The 19,057-nt window shown below is 47.3% G+C and overlaps 1 protein-coding gene across 1 annotated transcript in view; it reads left to right on the top strand.

Moving 5' to 3' along the window:
- SLC49A4 (solute carrier family 49 member 4) overlaps positions 1 to 19,057 on the top strand; it is a 117,479-nt gene that overhangs the window by 14,683 nt on the left and 83,739 nt on the right. The window lies entirely within an intron of this gene.

Here is a 19,057-nt window from a genome sequence, read left to right as displayed (position 1 = left end):
GGGAGAGAGAGAGTTTGTGTGTGAGAATGAGAGTGTGTGCAAGTGCGTATGTGAGGCACAGTGTGAGAGAGAGAGTGTGTGTTTCACACAGATACAGTGTGTGTGAGAGAGAGAGAGTGTGTGAGACACAGACTCTCTGTGAGACTGAGTGTATGAGACCAAGAGAGTGTGTGAGTGACTGTGTGACACATAGAGAGTGAATGTGATAGTGTGAGACATAGAGTGTGTGAGAGAGAAAAAGACATTGACTGTGAGAGAGTGTGTGAGAGAGAGTGTGTGTGTGACATAGATACCTCCTTCCCCCTCTCTGGTGTCAGGCCCCCCCCCCTCCCTCCCTCCCTCTCTCTGGTGTTAGGCCCCCCCTCTCTCTCTGGTGTGTGAGCGTTACTGTGCAGGACGCTGTGCTCTGGCTATGCTTCAAGGAACTGACCAATCCTATTTAATAGAATGCACCTCCAACATTCTGAAGCCGAGAAACCTCGTGTGGTTGGTCACTTCTGCTTGTGACGAACCCGGAAGTACGTGATGTCAATTCAGGAGATGGATACAGAGAGCAGGAATGCCTCAGCCATGCAGTCAGCGTCAGAATGTTGGAGGTGCCTTTTATTATATAGGATGAGGCTCATTTTCGAAGCATGTAGACTTACAATGGTTACTATGTAAGTCTGTGCTTTGAAAATGAGCACCCATATGTCACAAAGATGACATTTTGGAAATGGAAAGGATTCTTATTAAAATAATCTTTCCCTTCTTTTCCGATTTCTTACTATTAGCAAAATAATGTGAGCTTTGTGTATTGACTTGACTTGCCTAAAGAAAGGGTCAAAGTCTCTCTTTAAACTAGTGTAATAGCCTGGTAAGTTGACGCTTAGTTCATCTGCTTTCCTCATCCTACATTCAGCAGTAGCATAAATCATAGCAACCGTGTAACTAGAGTTGGCAGGTGAACTGAGGTCATTAGTGAGAGGTGAATAAGGTCTGTTTAAAAAAACAAACAAACAATAAAGCAAAACCTTTTTTTAAACCTCTCCCTAGAGTGGCATGCGGTATTTATTGTTTATATTTAGATGTAGTAGTTCGTGTCTTTTCAGTAATAGCTCAAGCCTAGTTAAATCAGGTATGCTAGGTGCTACTAATGTTTTATGCAGTACATTGTGTTGTACGCCTAAGCCATAGGAGTAGCTAAATAAAGTGACTTGTTTTCTGTATACTAAGATGAAAAATAATTTTTATGAAATGAAAGTGTGAGTTGTAAATTGAGGTAGAGCACCTTGCTCTCTCAACATACAGAAATTAGAGATCTCCAGGCAGTGTGCACAAAAACAGCAGGTTAAAGTAACAGATAAACAGGATAATTAAATCATAAAAAAGAACTGACCTTATAAAACCCAGACACATCATTAAAATCTCAAACAACCTGAAATATCTAACTCTATCATATTATCGAAAGCTGTAACAAGAGGGGGACAGCATGTGGAGCATGGCTCGTAGAAATCTTTCCAACTCCACTATATGCTTATGTGGGTGGAGAGGCAGGGTGGATGGGTTGGGGTCATTTCAGGCAGAGGGTAGCTGGGGAGTTGAGGAAAGCTGAGTAAAAGCAGTTTGCGAGAGATCAATTCCCTAACTGTTATGTTTCACTCTATGTAAGTTTGGGGGTTGGTTGTTTTGTTTTTAATGCCGCAGAATCTGGAATGGCTCCTACAGAAATGCATTTGGCCATTTGTTTTTGCAGGGGGGGTGTTATTTCTCTGGAACCCCAGTCCACTCTGGTCCATTATCAAATGTGATGTCTCTTCACTGGCTTTGTCTCCATTCCAGCTTCCACTTCATTTAATTTTCAGAGAGCTATTTTCTTTTTTCTCCAGACTGAGATGAGCAGATATTTCTTGACTGCTCTTTATGATTCTTTCCAACTTTCATTGGGATAGAAAGAATAAAATATGGAAACTTAAAGAAAAGAATTTAAATTGGAATACTATAGCATTAATTTTCAAAGCAGATGGATGTTTTTATGGGTATTTTGAGACGTCCACCTGCTAAAAACATCCAAATCTTGATTTTCGAAAGGCAGAATTTGGACGTCCTATGCAGCAGTTTGTCCAGATAGCAAGGGGGCGTGTTTAGGGCAGGACTAGGGAGGGCCCAAATTTAGGACCTTCAGCAGTGATAATCAAATGGGAAGAAGTTAAAAAAAAAAATAGGGTGTCCTAAGTTGGACCCATTTTTCTTATATCCAGGTTATAAAAATGTTCCCGATGGCATAGCTGACCACTGGAGGGATTAAGACATGACCCTCATGAATTCTGTAGTAGTTACTGTCCCCCTTCCTCACCCCTGAAAGGAAAACTAGGCTTCCTGACATCGGTTATTTATGGGGCATTCTGAACACAGCGACAGCGAACTAAAGGGTAGTATAGGGGACTATGAAATGGGAGACCCAGGTTTAAAATCCCATTTTACCTATAGATTGTGAGCTCTCCTGAAACAGAAATAGATGTAATGTACCTAAATATTAGACACCTACAAGCCTATTGAGGTGCTGCACTTTCAGGTACAGTTGGTATTTCCTCATCTCTGGAGGGCTCAAGAAAAGAGCTGCAGTGGAATATGAACCTGGGTGCCTTGGATTAAAGTCCACTGCACTGACCACTAGGCTGCCCTTATGCAGGGACATCCTTATCCCTGGGTTTTTGGAGTTCATCATTTTGGATGTTTTATTTTGGAAAATGGCTGTTCAGTTTGGACGTATCCCACATTTTCCCACCTATTTGCAGGCTCAATGTGGCTTACACAACCTGTTATGACGGTGTTATTCCAGGGCAAAAGATACAATTGGTGTTACAAAAGATCACGGATAACAAGAGATGGAGCATTAGTTATAGAGGGCTTGTAGGGAAGGGTGGAGTGATGAAGTGTTGTAGTTAAGCTATGGGTTTTCGAGGTAGGCTTTGCTGAAGAGAGATGTTTTCAGAGATTTGCGAAAGTTAGTTATATCGTTAATTGTTTTCAGGTGAGTTGGAAGTGCATTCCACAGTTTTGTACTCGTGTAGGAAAAGCTGGCTGCATGTGTTAGTTTATATTTTACTCCTTTGCAGCTGGGGAAGTGTAGATTAAGGAATGTACGAGCAGATCTTTTAGCATTTCTGGGAGGGAGGTCTACAAGGTCTAGTATGTAGGACGGGGCATCTCCATAAATAATTTTATGAACAGTCGTGCAGATCTTGAAGGTGATACGTTCTTCAAGTGGGAGCCAGTGCAGTTTTTTTCTTAGGGGTTTTGCACTTTCATATTTTGTTTTTCCAAATACGAGTCTTGCTGCAGTATTCTGGGCTGTTTGGAGTTTCTTGATAGTCTGTTCTTTACAGCCGGCATAGAGTGCGTTGCAATAGTCCAGGTGACTTAGTACCATTGATTGTATTAGGTTGCAAAAAAATGGATCTTGGGAAGAAAGGTTTTACTCTTTTGAGTTTCCACATGGAGTGGAACAACATCTTGGTTGTATTATTCATGTGACTATCGAGTGTAAGATTACGATCAATGGTAACTCCAAGGATTTTCAGAGTGTTTGAGATGGGAAGGGATACGTTTGGTGTGGTGATGGTGGTGAACTCATTAGTATTATATTGTGAAGTGAGTATAAGACATTGTGTTTTTTCTGCGTTGAGTTTTAGCTGAAATGCGTCCGCCCAGGAGTGCATGATTTGGAAGCTTTGGATGATGTCATTGGAGTGCATGATTTGGAAGCTTTGGATGATGTCATTGGTGATTTCCTTTAGATCATGTTTGAACGGGATGTAGATCGTGACATCGTCTGCATATATGTATGGATTGAGGTTTTGATTGACTAGTAGCTTGGCTAGGGGTATCATCATTAGGTTGAAGAGGGTTGGTGAGAGGGGTGATCCTTGGGGAACTCCACATTCAGGTGGCCATGAGTCTGATATGGTCGCGTTAGCGTTACTTGGTATGACCTTGTAGTTAGGAATCCTCATATTTTCCCTGTTTGAAAAAGGCTGTGAAATGGACGTTTTGTTGGACGTTATGAGCAGGATGTGCTTTCAGAAATGCCTCTCCATATATGCACTATGTATCCAAAACAATTAAACTACCCTGTTTTCACAAAGTATGTAAACATGAAATACAGACACTCACATATGTACGTTTCTGGAATAAATTCCAGTTCCAGAGCTTGGGTGCTGCAGGCAAATGCATGCTAGCCTTGACCAGTTTCTGGTATTTCAACAATCTTATGCAAAGAGGACCTTGTATCTGGAAGAGGCTAATATTTTGAGTCCTTTCTTTAGATAAGCTTCCCTTATGTGCTGATCAATGTGTTTTAAAAGTAAGCCATAAGATCTTAAAACTGAGTCCATAAGGGCACAGGAAGCCCAAGGAATTCATGTCAAATCTAAAACCTGCAATTTCCTGAACTACAGTATTCTGTGTTGTAATCTGAGCATTTTCTTAGCAGGGAGACCAATAATTGTTAAAAAGCCTAGCGTTGTAACATGTTATGCCATATTATTAGCATACTTATCATTGATGGGACCATTCAGTTAAAAAGAAAATGCAGGTTTTGCTTTAGAAAAAATGCATTCCTCAGTATTTCGAGCAGACTGCAATACCCTTCAGCTTCAAACTAGGGATTAAAGAAAGGATAACCTCATCCAAAGTTGCATGAATAAGCAGCTCCTTTCTGTTTACCTCTTTATCCTTCAATACCTTTGTTTTACTAGGGTTTAGATTAGCTTTGTCCAATTCAAGATAACATTTAAACGTTGATTTAAGATTCATAAAATTTCTGTTGGCTGAAGGCTTAATGTGCAGTAAAGCTGGATATCATCAACATGTATTTGGAATTTAATTCCAAACGGTCTGATAATATCCATTAGAAGACGAAGGTAAATATTAAACAGCATGGGAGATAATATAGAACCTTACAGGTCTCTGGACTCCTGTTGTTTTGGAGTGGAATTGTTAATTCTGAATCAATTGCATGTTGTTTTGGGGTGGGGGGAGGAGGGGAAAACTGAACTACCTATTTTCAACACCTACAGGGGTGATATGATACAGACGTTCAAATATTTGAAAAGTATTAATCCGCAAACGAACCTTTTCCAGAGGTGCGAAGGCGGTAGAGCGAGAGGACATGAAATGAGATTGAAGGGGGGCAGACTCAAGAAAAATGTCGGGAAGTATTTTTTCACAGAGAGAGTAGTGGATGCTTGGAATGCCCTCCCGCGGGAGGTGGTGGAAATGAAAACGGTAACAGAATTCAAACACGCGTGGAATAAACATAAAGGAATCCTGTTCAGAAGGAATGGATCCTAAGGAGCTTAGCTGAGATTGGGTGGCAGAGCCGGTGGCGGGAGGCAGGGATAGTGCTGGGCAGACTTATACGATCTGTGCCAGAGCCGGTGGTGGGAGACGGGGCTGGTGGTTGGGAGGTGGGGATAGTGCTGGGCAGACTTACACGGTCTGTGCCCTGAAAAGGACAGGTGCAAATCAAGGTAAGGTATACACAAAAAGTAGCACATATGAGTTTATCTTGTAGGGCAGACTGGATGGACCATGCAGGTCTTTTTCTGCCGTCATTTACTATGTTATTATGTTACAGCAAAAAGCCTAGCCAGTAGATTTCTCAGTCCATAGTACTAAAGGTAGCTATCAGAGCAAGCAAAGTCAGTAGCTACTGTCGCCCTACTTAGTCTTCTGTAATCACATCGACGGGCATCCGTCCGTCTTTGTAAGACAGCACTAGAACTGATACACCCTTAACTAATAAACAGGTCCTTTTACTAAGGGGCCCCATGAAGTTCCCGAATACATGTTAGATCTGGTGGATCTACCACCCAGAAACTGTTCCAGTTTCTCCTGATCCTACCTAAATTTACATTATCCAGATTGCAGTGGCCTTAAATACAGATCTACCTACGCATCCAACTTCACCTTCATAGGCACACAACTATGGAATGCACTACCCAGAACCTTAAAATCAACTCAGAATTATTTAAATTTCAGAAAATTATTGAAGACCACCATGTTCAAAAAGGCATACCTTCCAGACTCAACCTAATCTCAATTATTCCTGTTTTCAGCAAAATCCATGGACCTTATTATCTTGTATTACCCTGTACTATCTTTTATTATCTCTGTTGTTTTATATGATACCTATACGCTTAATAACCTACTATTCTCCGAGGACAAGCAGGCTGCTTGTTCTCACTGATGGGTGACGTCCACGGCAGCCCCTCCAATCGGAATCTTCACTAGCAAAGTCCTTTGCTAGCCCTCGCGCGCCCGCGCGCACCGCGCATGCGCGGCCGTCTTCCCGCCCGAAACCGACTCGAGCCGGCCAGTCTTCTTTCGTCCGCACTCGGTACGGTTGTGTTTCGCCGTGTCGAGCCCCGGAAAGTCGACCTCGCGCGTCCTTTTTCTCTTCGACGTGTTTTTTTCTTCGGAAAATCTTTAAAAATTTGTTCGGGAAGTGCTCCGGAAGCCCCCTCGGGTTTCGTTTTGCCCCTTCCCGTATTTTCAGACTTTGCCCCGGTAAGTTTTCTTTCGTCGTCGGGGTAGGCCTCTTTTCGGCCTCGGTCGAGATTTTTCTCCCTCAAAGTTTTGGTGCTCACTTTCATCATTTCGGATTTTGATTTCGCCGGCGTGATTTTTCCGCCCATGACATCGAAGCCTTCCAGCGGCTTCAAGAAGTGCACCCAGTGCGCCCGGGTAATCTCGCTCACTGACAGGCACGCGTCGTGTCTTCAGTGTCTGGGGGCCGAGCACCGCCCTCAGGCCTGTAGTCTGTGTTCCCTTTTGCAAAGGCGGACTCAGGTAGCGAGATTGGCCCAGTGGAACGTTTTGTTCTCGGGCTCTTCGTCGGCATCGGCACCGGGGGTATCATGTGCATCGGCGTCTTCAGCGTCCAGAGCTTCATCCTCGGCCGCCAGTGCATCGAGTGCATCGAGTGCATCGAGGCATCGGCCCTCTGCATCGGTTCCGAGACATCGGATAGCTGCATCGACGTCGGTGGTACCGGGACCTCGTCTGCTGATGTCGTCGGACGGTGGTGCATCGTCTGGAGTTAAGGTGAGGGCTGTCCATTCCCCTGCTGGTGGCGGTGAGCCTTCGGGTGGGTCTCCCCCTACCCTGAGGGCTCCTGCGGTACAGCCCCCCCGAGACCGACCTCCTTCGGCCTCGGCCCCGAGGAAGCGATGGCTGGATTCTACGTCCTCCTCGTCGGTACCGGGAAGCTCCGGTGACATGCTTCGTTCCAAGAAGTCGAAGAAGCATCGTCACCGGTCCCCTTCCCGTGTCGGTACCGAGAGCTCTGGGTCGCCGAGGGAGTCGGCACCCAGCAGGCATCGGCACCGAGAGGACCGCTCACCCTCTGTTCAGGAGGTGTCGATGCGCTCCACTCTGGACAGCCCGGAACAGCCTCCACGCCCGGAACAGGTTCTGACGTCGACGCCTGCATCGACTTCCATGCCTTTCTCTGCAGCCGCTCTGAACGAGAGCCTCCGGGCCGTTCTCCCAGAGATTCTGGGAGAGCTGTTGCGCCCTACCCCTCCAGTACCGGTGGTGCTTGCGCCACCGGTACCGTCGAGCGTGGCGCCGGCAGGTCCATCACCCGAGGTGAGGTCTCCGGCGTCGGTGCCGCGTGCGGTGCCGGCTGCTGTCGCCTCCCAGGAAGGCTCCCCGACTACGTCGGCGGAGGGAGCTTCGCCGATGCGGGCGAGGGAGTCCACCTCTCGACGCCCCCATCGTGGACGTGGCTCCACGGAGTCGAGTCGGGCACGGTTGCAGACACAGGTCCGTGAACTTGTGTCTGACACCGAGGGTGAGGCCTCGTGGGAAGAGGAAGAAGACCCCAGATATTTCTCTGACGAGGAGTCTGAGGGTCTTCCTTCCGATCCCACTTCCTCTCCTGAAAGACAGCTTTCCCCTCCTGAGAGTCTGTCTTTCGCTTCCTTTGTCCGGGAGATGTCTACGGCCATCCCCTTCCCGGTGGTTGTGGAGGACGAGCCCAGGGCTGAAATGTTTGAGCTCCTGGACTATCCTTCTCCACCTAAGGAAGCGTCCACTGTTCCCCTGCACCATGTCCTCAAAAAGACATTGCTGGCGAACTGGACCAAGCCTTTAACTAATCCCCACATCCCCAAGAAGATCGAGTCCCAGTACCGGATCCATGGGGACCCAGATCTGATGCGCACCCAGTTGCCTCATGATTCTGGAGTTGTGGATCTGGCCCTAAAGAAGGCTAAGAGTTCTAGGGAGCATGCTTCGGCGCCCCCGGGCAAGGACTCTAGAACCTTAGACTCCTTTGGGAGGAAGGCCTACCATTCTTCTATGCTCGTGGCCAAAATTCAGTCTTGCCAGCTCTACACGAGCATACACATGCGGAACAATGTGCGGCAGTTGGCGGGCTTGGTTGATGCTCTCCCCCCTGAGCAAGCCAAGCCTTTTCAGGAGGTGGTCAGGCAGCTGAAGGCGTGCAGAAAATTCCTGGCCAGAGGGGTGTATGACACCTTTGATGTTGCGTCCAGGGCCGCTGCTCAAAGTGTGGTGATGCGCAGGCTCTCATGGCTGCGTGCCTCCGACCTGGAGAATAGAATCCAGCAGCGGATTGCGGACTCGCCTTGCCATGCGGATAATATTTTTGGAGAGAAAGTCGAACAGGTGGTAGAGCAGCTCCACCAGCGGGACACCGCATTCGACAAGTTCTCCCGCCGGCAGCCTTCAGCTTCTACCTCTACAGGTAGACGATTTTTCGGGGGAAGGAAGACTGTTCCCTACTCTTCTGGCAAGCGTAGGTACAATCCTCCTTCTCGACAGCCTGCGGCCCAGGCTAAGCCCCAGCGCGCGCGCTCTCGTCAGCAGCGTGCGACTCAGCAAGGCCCCTCGGCTCCCCAGCAAAAGCAAGGGGCGAGCTTTTGACTGGCTCCAGCAGAGCATAGCCGCCATCCAAGTGTCAGTGCCGGGCGACCTGCCAGTCGGAGGGAGGTTGAAAGCTTTTCACCAAAGGTGGCCTCTCATAACCTCCGATCAGTGGGTTCTCCAAATAGTCCGGCAAGGATACACCCTCAATTTGGCCTCAAAACCTCCAAATTGTCCACCGGGAGCTCAGTCTTACAGCTTCCAGCACAAGCAGGTACTTGCAGAGGAACTCTCCGCCCTTCTCAGCGCCAATGCGGTCGAGCCCGTGCCATCCGGGCAAGAAGGGCTGGGATTCTATTCCAGGTACTTCCTTGTGGAAAAGAAAACAGGGGGGATGCGTCCCATCCTAGACCTAAGGGCCCTGAACAAATATCTGGTCAAAGAAAAGTTCAGGATGCTTTCCCTGGGCACCCTACTTCCCATGATTCAGGAAAACGATTGGCTATGCTCTCTGGACTTGAAGGATGCCTACACACACATCCCGATACTGCCAGCTCACAGACAGTATCTGCGATTTCAGCTGGGCACACGTCACTTCCAGTACTGTGTGCTACCCTTTGGGCTCGCCTCTGCGCCCAGGGTGTTCACAAAGTGCTTGGCTGTAGTAGCAGCAGCACTTCGCAGGCTGGGGGTGCACGTGTTCCCATATCTCGACGATTGGCTGGTGAAGAACACGTCCGAGGCAGGAGCCCTGCAGTCCATGCAGATGACTATTCGCCTCCTGGAGCTACTGGGGTTTGTGATAAATTACCCAAAGTCCCATCTTCTCCCGGCGCAGAGACTCGAATTCATAGGAGCTCTGTTGGATTCTCGGACGGCTCGCGCCTATCTCCCAGAGGCGAGGACCAACAACTTGTTGCCCCTCGTCTCGCGGGTGCGAGCGTCCCAGCAGATCACAGCTCGGCAGATGTTGAGATTGCTGGGCCACATGGCCTCCACAGTTCATGTGACTCCCATAGCCCGCCTTCACATGAGATCTGCTCAATGGACCCTAGCTTCCCAGTGGTTTCAGGCTGCTGGGGATCTAGAAGGCGTGATCCACCTGTCCACGAGTTTTCTCGAATCCCTGTATTGGTGGACGATTTGCTCCAATTTGACTCTGGGACGTCCTTTCCAAATTCCTCAGCCACAAAAAGTGCTGACCACGGATGCGTCTCTCCTGGGATGGGGAGCTCATGTCGATGGGCTTCACACCCAAGGAAGCTGGTCCCTCCAGGAACGCGATCTACAGATCAATCTCCTGGAGTTGCGAGCGATCTGGAACGCTCTGAAGGCTTTCAGAGATCGGCTGTCCCACCAAATTATCCAAATTCAGACAGACAACCAGGTTGCCATGTACTACGTCAACAAGCAGGGGGGCACCGGATCTCGCCCCCTGTGTCAGGAAGCCGTCAGCATGTGGCTCTGGGCTCGCCGTCACGGCATGGTGCTCCAAGCCACATATCTGGCAGGCGTAAACAACAGTCTGGCCGACAGGTTGAGCAGGATTATGCAACCTCACGAGTGGTCGCTCAATTCCCGAGTGGTGCGCCAGATCTTCCAAGCGTGGGGCACCCCCTTGGTGGATCTCTTCGCATCTCGAGCAAACCACAAAGTCCCTCAGTTCTGTTCCAGGCTTCAGGCCCACGGCAGACTGGCATCGGATGCCTTTCTCCTGCATTGGGGGGAGGGCCTGCTGTATGCTTATCCTCTCATTCCTCTGATGGGGAAGACTTTGTTGAAACTCAAGCAAGACCGAGGCACCATGATTCTGATTGCTCCCTTTTGGCCGCGTCAGATCTGGTTCCCTCTTCTTCTGGAGTTATCCTCCGAAGAACCGTGGAGATTGGAGTGTTTTCCGACCCTCATCACGCAGGACGAAGGGGCTCTTCTGCATCCCAGCCTCCGGTCCCTGGCTCTCACGGCCTGGATGTTGAGAGCGTAGACTTTGCCTCTTTGGGTCTGTCAGAGGGTGTCTCCCGTGTCTTGCTTGCTTCCAGGAAAGATTCCACTAAGAGGAGTTACTTCTTTCTATGGAGGAGGTTTGCCGTCTGGTGTGACAGCAAGGCCCTAGATCCTCGCTCTTGTCCTACACAGACCCTGCTTGAATACCTTCTGCACTTGTCTGAGTCTGGCCTCAAGACCAACTCTGTAAGGGTTCACCTTAGTGCAATCAGTGCATACCATTACCATGTGGAAGGTAAGCCGATCTCGGGACAGCCTTTAGTTGTTCGCTTCATGAGAGGTTTGCTCTTGTCAAAGCCCCCTGTCAAGCCTCCTACAGTGTCATGGGATCTCAATGTCGTTCTCACCCAGCTGATGAAACCTCCTTTTGAGCCACTGAACTCCTGCCATCTGAAGTACTTGACCTGGAAGGTCATTTTCTTGGTGGCAGTTACTTCAGCTCGTAGAGTCAGTGAGCTTCAGGCCCTGGTAGCCCAGGCCCCTTACACCAAATTTCATCATAACAGAGTAGTCCTCCGCACTCACCCTAAGTTCTTGCCAAAGGTCGTGTCTGAGTTCCATCTGAACCAGTCAATTGTCTTGCCAACATTCTTTCCCCGTCCTCATTCCTGCCCTGCTGAACGTCAGCTGCACACATTGGACTGCAAGAGAGCATTGGCCTTTTATCTGGAGCGGACGCAGCCCAACAGACAGTCCGCCCAATTGTTTGTTTCTTTTGATCCCAATAGGAGGGGAGTGGCTGTGGGGAAACGCACCATATCCAATTGGCTAGCAGATTGCATTTCCTTCACTTACGCCCAGGCGGGGCTGGCTCTTGAGGGTCATGTCACGGCTCATAATGTTAGAGCCATGGCTGCGTCGGTAGCCCACTTGAAGTCAGCCTCCATTGAAGAAATTTGCAAAGCTGCGACGTGGTCATCTGTCCACACATTCACATCTCATTACTGCCTGCAGCAGGATACCCGACGCGACAGTCGGTTCGGGCAGTCAGTTCTTCAGAACCTGTTTGGGCTTTAGGATCCAACTCCACCCCCCGAGGGCCCTGTTTGTTCTGTTCCAGGCTGCACTCTCAGTTAGTTGGTAAATTTTTTAGGTCAATCTCAGTTATGTCCTCGCCGTTGCGAGGCCCAATTAACCATGGTTGTTGTTTTGAGTGAGCCTGGGGGCTAGGGATACCCCATCAGTGAGAACAAGCAGCCTGCTTGTCCTCGGAGAAAGCGAATGCTACATACCTGTAGAAGGTATTCTCCGAGGACAGCAGGCTGATTGTTCTCACAAACCCGCCCGCCTCCCCTTTGGAGTTGTGTCTTCCCTTGTCTTTGTCTTGCTACATATGAGACTGGCCGGCTCGAGCCGGTTTCGGGCGGGAAGACGGCCGCGCATGCGCGCGAGGGCTAGCAAAGGACTTTGCTAGTGAAGATTCCGATTGGAGGGGCTGCCGTGGACGTCACCCATCAGTGAGAACAATCAGCCTGCTGTCCTTGGAGAATACCTTCTACAGGTATGTAGCATTCGCTTTACATTGCTCATTTATACTTTCTGAACTGTAGCCTACCCTACGGTTGTGTGTAAGCCACATTGAGCCTACAACTAGTAGGAAAATGTGGGGTGTAAATGTATTGAATAAATAAATAAAGTGGTGGTAAGCCGAACGCGGGCTTGCCGCTTGCTAAACAGGAAGTACTGCTGGGCTACCGCAACAGTCTGGCGGTACTTCCCACCTCCCAGCGCACTGTCATATATCCAGCACTACAAAAATATATTTATTTTTGTAGCGCCGGGGTGTACCCGGCAGTAATTGGGGCAGTGCCACGCAAGCGCTGGAGCAGTTACTGCCACCTCAATGGGTGGTGATGAGGACTCCCCGCTGAAATGGCTGCGTGGCAAGTGCTTTACTTGCCCTACAGCCATTTCCAGCAGAAAAGAAAGAGTAACCTTTTTACCGGTTGCGGTAAAAGGGGGCCTCTGCTCATCAAAAACACACGCCAACGCAGGCCCCCTGCTGCAGTTTGGTAAAGGGGGTCCTAAGCCACCTAAAACAGCTTTAAAATGACATACTGCAGAATGTGCTGATGCTTCCCGTGGTGGCTGCCGGATTAAGGCACATTAGCTGCTCACTAAAGAATATTTCTTTTTAAATATTTATCTCGCCGCACCCTATGCCTGGAATAGACTTCCTGAGCCATTACGTCTAGCTCCATCCCTGGCCGCCTTCAAATCCGGGCTAAAGGCCTTCCTGTTTGATGCCGCTTTTAATTCCTAACTTGTCACCTGCTCGTAACCTTTATCTTGTCTTCCTCTCTTCAATAGTCCCTTTTCCCTATGTGTCCTATCTGTCTGTCCTACCCTTATCCCTTATTTGTCCTGTCTGTCTGTCCTGATTTAGATTGTAAGCTCTTTTGAGCAGGGACTGTCTTTTCTTCATGTTCAATTGTGAAGCGCTGCGTACGACTGGTAGCGCTATAGAAATGATTTGTAGTAGTAGTAGTAGTAGAAGCCTGCCCTTGCAGATCAGCAACACGGCCGCGCAGGCTTCTGTTTCTGTGAGTCTGACGTCCTGCACGTACGTGCAGGACGTCAGACTCACAGAAACAGAAGCCTGCGCGGCCGTGTTGCTGATCTGCAAGGGCAGGATTCTACATGGAATGCTGCTAGCGGAATAGCAACATTAACATTCCATCTAGAATCTCCAATAGTAGCAACATTCCATTTAGAATCATTCCTATGTGTCCTTCTACCCTTATCCTTATTGGTCCTGTCAATCAGTCCTGATTTAGATTGTAAGCTCTTTTGAGCAAGGACTGTCTTTTCTTCATGTTCAATTGTGAAGCGCTGCGTACGACTGGTAGCGCTATAGAAATGATTTATAGTAGTAGTAGTAGTAGAAGCCTGCCCTTGCAGATCAGCAACACGGCCGCGCAGGCTTCTGTTTCTGTGAGTCTGACGTCCTGCACGTACGTGCAGGACGTCAGACTCACAGAAACAGAAGCCTGCGCGGCCGTGTTGCTGATCTGCAAGGGCAGGATTCTACATGGAATGCTGCTAGCGGAATAGCAACATTAACATTCCATCTAGAATCTCCAATAGTAGCAACATTCCATTTAGAATCATTCCTATGTGTCCTTCTACCCTTATCCTTATTGGTCCTGTCAATCAGTCCTGATTTAGATTGTAAGCTCTTTTGAGCAGGGACTGTCTTTTCTTCATGTTCAATTGTGAAGCGCTGCGTACGACTGGTAGCGCTATAGAAATGATTTATAGTAGTAGTAGAAGCCTGCCCTTGCAGATCAGCAACACGGCCGCGCAGGCTTCTGTTTCTGTGAGTCTGACGTCCTGCACGTACGTGCAGGACGTCAGACTCACAGAAACAGAAGCCTGCGCGGCCGTGTTGCTGATCTGCAAGGGCAGGCTTCTACATGGAATGCTGCTAGCGGAATAGCAACATTAACATTCCATCTAGAATCTCCAATAGTAGCAACATTCCATTTAGAATCATTCCTATGTGTCCTTCTACCCTTATCCTTATTGGTCCTGTCAATCAGTCCTGATTTAGATTGTAAGCTCTTTTGAGCAGGGACTGTCTTTTCTTCATGTTCAATTGTGAAGCGCTGCGTACGACTGGTAGCGCTATAGAAATGATTTGTAGTAGTGGTAGTTTGTAAGGGGAGATGTCAGTATGAAGAATGGGCATTCTGTGCTAATCAGCACAGCTACATTACCATGTACTGACTGGCTAGTGCAGGAATACTGCATAAGCCTTTCCAACACCCATTTGGTAGGTAGTAAGTGCTCACGTGGTAAACGTTTTTGAATGGCCGTGCTCTAATGACAACATTAGAACATGGCCATTTATATAAAAAATACAAGGCTATTTTTATGCCTGAAGTAAAAATGACCTTAGTGTGCAGGAAAAACCTGTATTAAGTGCATGCTAGGGCCACTGCACCAAAGGGAGATGGGGAGGAAGTGGGGGAGGGACCTGGGACCCCTGAGTTTAGCACCCCAGAGCCTGGAGAGGGGAAAAAAATTGCCCTCTCCCTAGCCTCTATACTGGATTCCCCAGGCACAGAAGGGTATTTTTTTTTTTTTTTTTAGAGAGAGACTAATGGGCTCACCTTCTACCGCCTGCTGGAGACTGAGAAAATACTGAGGCTAGGGTCACGTGGCCAGGGCTCTTATTGGCTCTCTAGAGTCAGAAGTTTCTCAGTCTCCACCTGCTGGAAGGCGTGCACAACCCATCAGTCCAACCCTGGGCCGGTCCGGAGGGACTAAAGGAAAGCAAATTAGCAGGTAAGATCTAATTTCTCCTTAGTGTGCAGGAAAAACCTGCATAAATGCATGCTAGGGCCACTTTTTGTCACAACTTAAGTAAAAGGACCCTAAAGTAGTTGCTGAATTTTTTTGGTTTTTTTTTTTTCCTGCAAAGAAGTTTTGTTGCACTCATATAACTACTACTTATCATTTCTATAGCGCTGTACACTTGAACATGAAGAGACAGTCCCTGCTCGACAGAGCTTACAATCTAATTAGGACAGACAAACAGGACAAATAAGAGATAAGGACAAAGAGTAGCAAGATTCTGGAATCCCAAAGAGTACTACTACTACTTATCATTTCTATAGCGCTACTAGACATAAGCAGCGCTGTACATTTGAACATGAAGAGACAGTCCCTGCTCGACAGAGCTTACAATCTAATTAGGACAGACAAACAGGACAAACAAGAGATAAGGGAATATTAAAGTGAGGATGATAACAAAAAATAACGGTTCTGAACAAGTGAGTAAGGGTTAGGAGTTAAAAGCAGCTAAAGTAGATCCTCAAAGTACCCCAGGCCTGCAAGGTATATTACAACCATGGCAACCTCAAACCATCCAACACAGTTGCCTGGTTTAGTGTGTTGAGCACCAGAAGTACACTGCATTGTCCAGCATTTTTGTGTCTTGAATAGTTTTAAATAATTCAAAGGCCTTGACTAGAATCATAATTAGTTTGTATTTAAACTGCACATTTTCTTGCACTGTAGCCTACGCTTTAAGAAGTTGAAAAACACTGGTATTTCTGGCTTTTCATATGTTTTTTGCATACAGAGTGTCATGATAAATTTTTTTTTTTTTTTTTGCGTAGAGAGGTGTGGTAGCCGTGTTTGTCCACTGGTAATCAATAGAAATAAAATAAAACATGGAAAAGAAAATAAGAAGATACCTTTTTTATTGGACATAACTTAATACATTTCTTGATTAGCTTTCAAAGGTTGCCCTTCTTCGTCAGATCAGAAATAAGCAAACGTGTTAGATGACAGTAAAGTGAAACATCAAAGCATTTCCGTGATAGTCTCTCTGTCCCTCCTCTCACCTATCCACCCCCATCCTGTTAGACTATCACGGAAATGCTTTGATGTTCCCATGCATATCTCCTATCCACCCCCACCCTGTTAGACTGTCACTGAAATGCTTTGATGTTTCACTTATATATACACTGTCATCTACCACATTTGCTTATTTCCAATCTGACGAAGAAGGGCAACCTTCGAAAGCTAATTAAGAAATGTATTATGTCCAATAAAAAAGGTATCATCTTATTTTCTTTTCCATGTTTTATTTTATTTCTATTGATTACCTTTTTTTTTTTTTTTTTTTGAGGAATTGGGCCTGTTCCATGGTAAGCTTTGCATGTAATATGCTGACCCTGAAAGTTTATGCAAATTTTTAAACTATTACTGTGATGCAAAAGTATACAAAGTTCATTATTTGTCATTTTTTTCAATCCAGCACATAAACATCCTTGCAGATTGTTGACGTTCGTAAAATGATAATAATTAAGGAGATCTATTTTTCTAAGACCCCATTGTTAAGTTCCTACAGAGCTTATTTGCATCCTTAAAAAATGTTCATATAATCTTTGTCTCCATCACTTCTAGACCTGCCAGTTAAGGTAGTGGTTGCCACCAATGTGATTCTCCTTGGCTGGGGAGCTCGCTGATTGGACTGAGTAGCACAAAGATGTTGGTCTCTGCTGGAAGCCTCTTGGTCCATCAGCTGTTTGGAGACCTGGACAGTCAGGTTGGCTGTGATGGAGTTCTTTTCACCTGCTTTGGGGAAAAGTGGTCCAGGCCATGATGGAAAATGCCATGGTGGTGGCCTATATTAAAAATAAAAACAGGGTGGCACTGGGAAATCGGGTGGTTGCTCTGTATTCTGATGCCCTCTGTCACTGGGCGGAGGCAAGTTTGCTGGCCTTGTGCACTTATTCATGTGGGCTTTCTCAGTTGGTCTCCCCAGGGGAGTGGGAGCTGGGAAGGTGGTTTTTCAGCTCCTTCTGGACTTGTGTGGGCAAACCATCTTTGACCTCATGGCCTTGAGCAGCAATTCCAAAACGGAGACTTTTATCCACTGCAGAGAAGTGGCCTTGCAGATATTCCCTGGTTCTTCTATAGCCCAGGGCAAAGCCCTTGTTTGTCTTCCGTCCGTTCCTTTGATAGGCTGGTAACGCACAGGATTGCATACTATCCCTTTCTAGAGCTCCTAGAAGCACCAGAATTTGCCTTGCAGACCTGGTTCATCTGTTGGTGGGTGATCTGCTTCCTCTTGCCAGGGCTTGCAGATTGCTGAGGCCAGGGCTCAGTGGAAATAGAAGATCCTGATCCCTTTTGACTTAGTTTGGCTCTTGAGAAGCAACCCTTAACAAAGAAAGGGTTCTCACCACCATCTTGTTTAAGGTACGCAAGTCTTCCACATGTCTGGGTTTGGAATATTTTTGAGAGCTGGTGTGCCCATTGCTCACTTTCTCTTTGGAAGGTGCAGATTCTTGAAGCACTCAGGTTTCTGCAGCATGGGTTTTGACCAGGGGCTGGTGCTGGTGCTTTCCTGGTTTATGTGGCACGGTTCTAGGTCTCTTGCTGCTCATGGAGACGCTGCTTGATTTTTGAAAGGGGGTCTCATTTGTGCCCCCCCCCCCCCCCCCCCACAAACCCCCTTCTGGGATTTGAATTTGTTGCTGAATATTCTTTCCAGTCCTCCTTTTGAGCCTCTCAAGTCGGCCTCGGTTAAAGAACTCACTCTGAATACAGTTTCCTGGTGGCCAATTTGTCAGCCATATGGGTATCAGCTTCAGGCTCTGTCTTGTTGGGACCCCTGTCCCTCTTTCTTGGAGGATTCTGTCATCTGAATGGTTCTTGCTTACTTTCTTTCTAAGGTGATCTCCCCCTTCCATGTGAATTAGATCTCTGTGCCGTCCTTAGTGGATTGGGTCCAGAGGCGGGGCTGGTGTTTGGGTGGTGGGGCTAGTTCTGGGCAAGACTTCTACGGTCTGTGTCCTGAAAGTGGCAGATACAAATCAAGGTAAGGTATACACAAGAAGTAGCACATATGAGTTTATCTTGTTGGGCAGACTAGATGGACGGTGCAGGTCTTTTTCTGCTGTCATCTACTATGTTACTATGTTCTGCTTCAGGAGGCTTTGCAAGTTCCTGCTATGGTACTTGCAGGAAACAAATGAGTTTTACCTCTCAAATCATTTTTGTCCTCTTCCAAGGCCCCAGGAAGGGTCAGGTGCTGTCCAAGTCCTCTGCTACATATTGAATCAAGGAAGCCATTGAGATTACTTATATTTGTGGGAACAAGAGTAACTGCTGGGTCAAAGGCTCAGTTGACTGTCGGGTGGCAGTTGCTGCATTTCTTTGTGAAGTATTACAGACCTGATGTGCTAGCCAGAGCCCACTCAGACTTTGGCAGTGACCCACACCCAGTGAGTTTTGCTGGGGTACGTCCGGTCAGTTAGGAAGATGCAATCAGGATAAGGAAGGTGTTAATTTCAGTCATACGTGTTAATTTCCTTTCCTTTAGTCCTAGGTGTATCATCCTAAGACCCTTCCACAGAAGAGTGTGGCTATCAGGACTTTTGGTGTTCTTCTGTCTCTCCAGTGCTGTTTCAAAGCAGCAGTGGTTGATAGGCTATAGGTGTGTCTTTTGGGACCTTCTGCTTTTGGCAGAGGCATTCAGGAACTTTCTTATACCACTGGTGATGTCACTGGGAGAGATCAGTTTTGCTATCTTCCTTTGCTGGCAGGAAGGGGTAAAACCTGCCAAGCAGAGTGATGCAGCCAGACTAAAGGAAAGGAAATTAACAGGTATGTGTAAACTTCACCATTGTGAATGTTTGTGCATTAACATTTGTAA

The sequence above is a fragment of the Microcaecilia unicolor genome, chromosome 7, assembly GCF_901765095.1.
Source record: "Microcaecilia unicolor chromosome 7, aMicUni1.1, whole genome shotgun sequence".
Taxonomy (NCBI): domain Eukaryota; kingdom Metazoa; phylum Chordata; class Amphibia; order Gymnophiona; family Siphonopidae; genus Microcaecilia; species Microcaecilia unicolor.
This window is presented reverse-complemented; position numbering and strand designations above follow the sequence as displayed.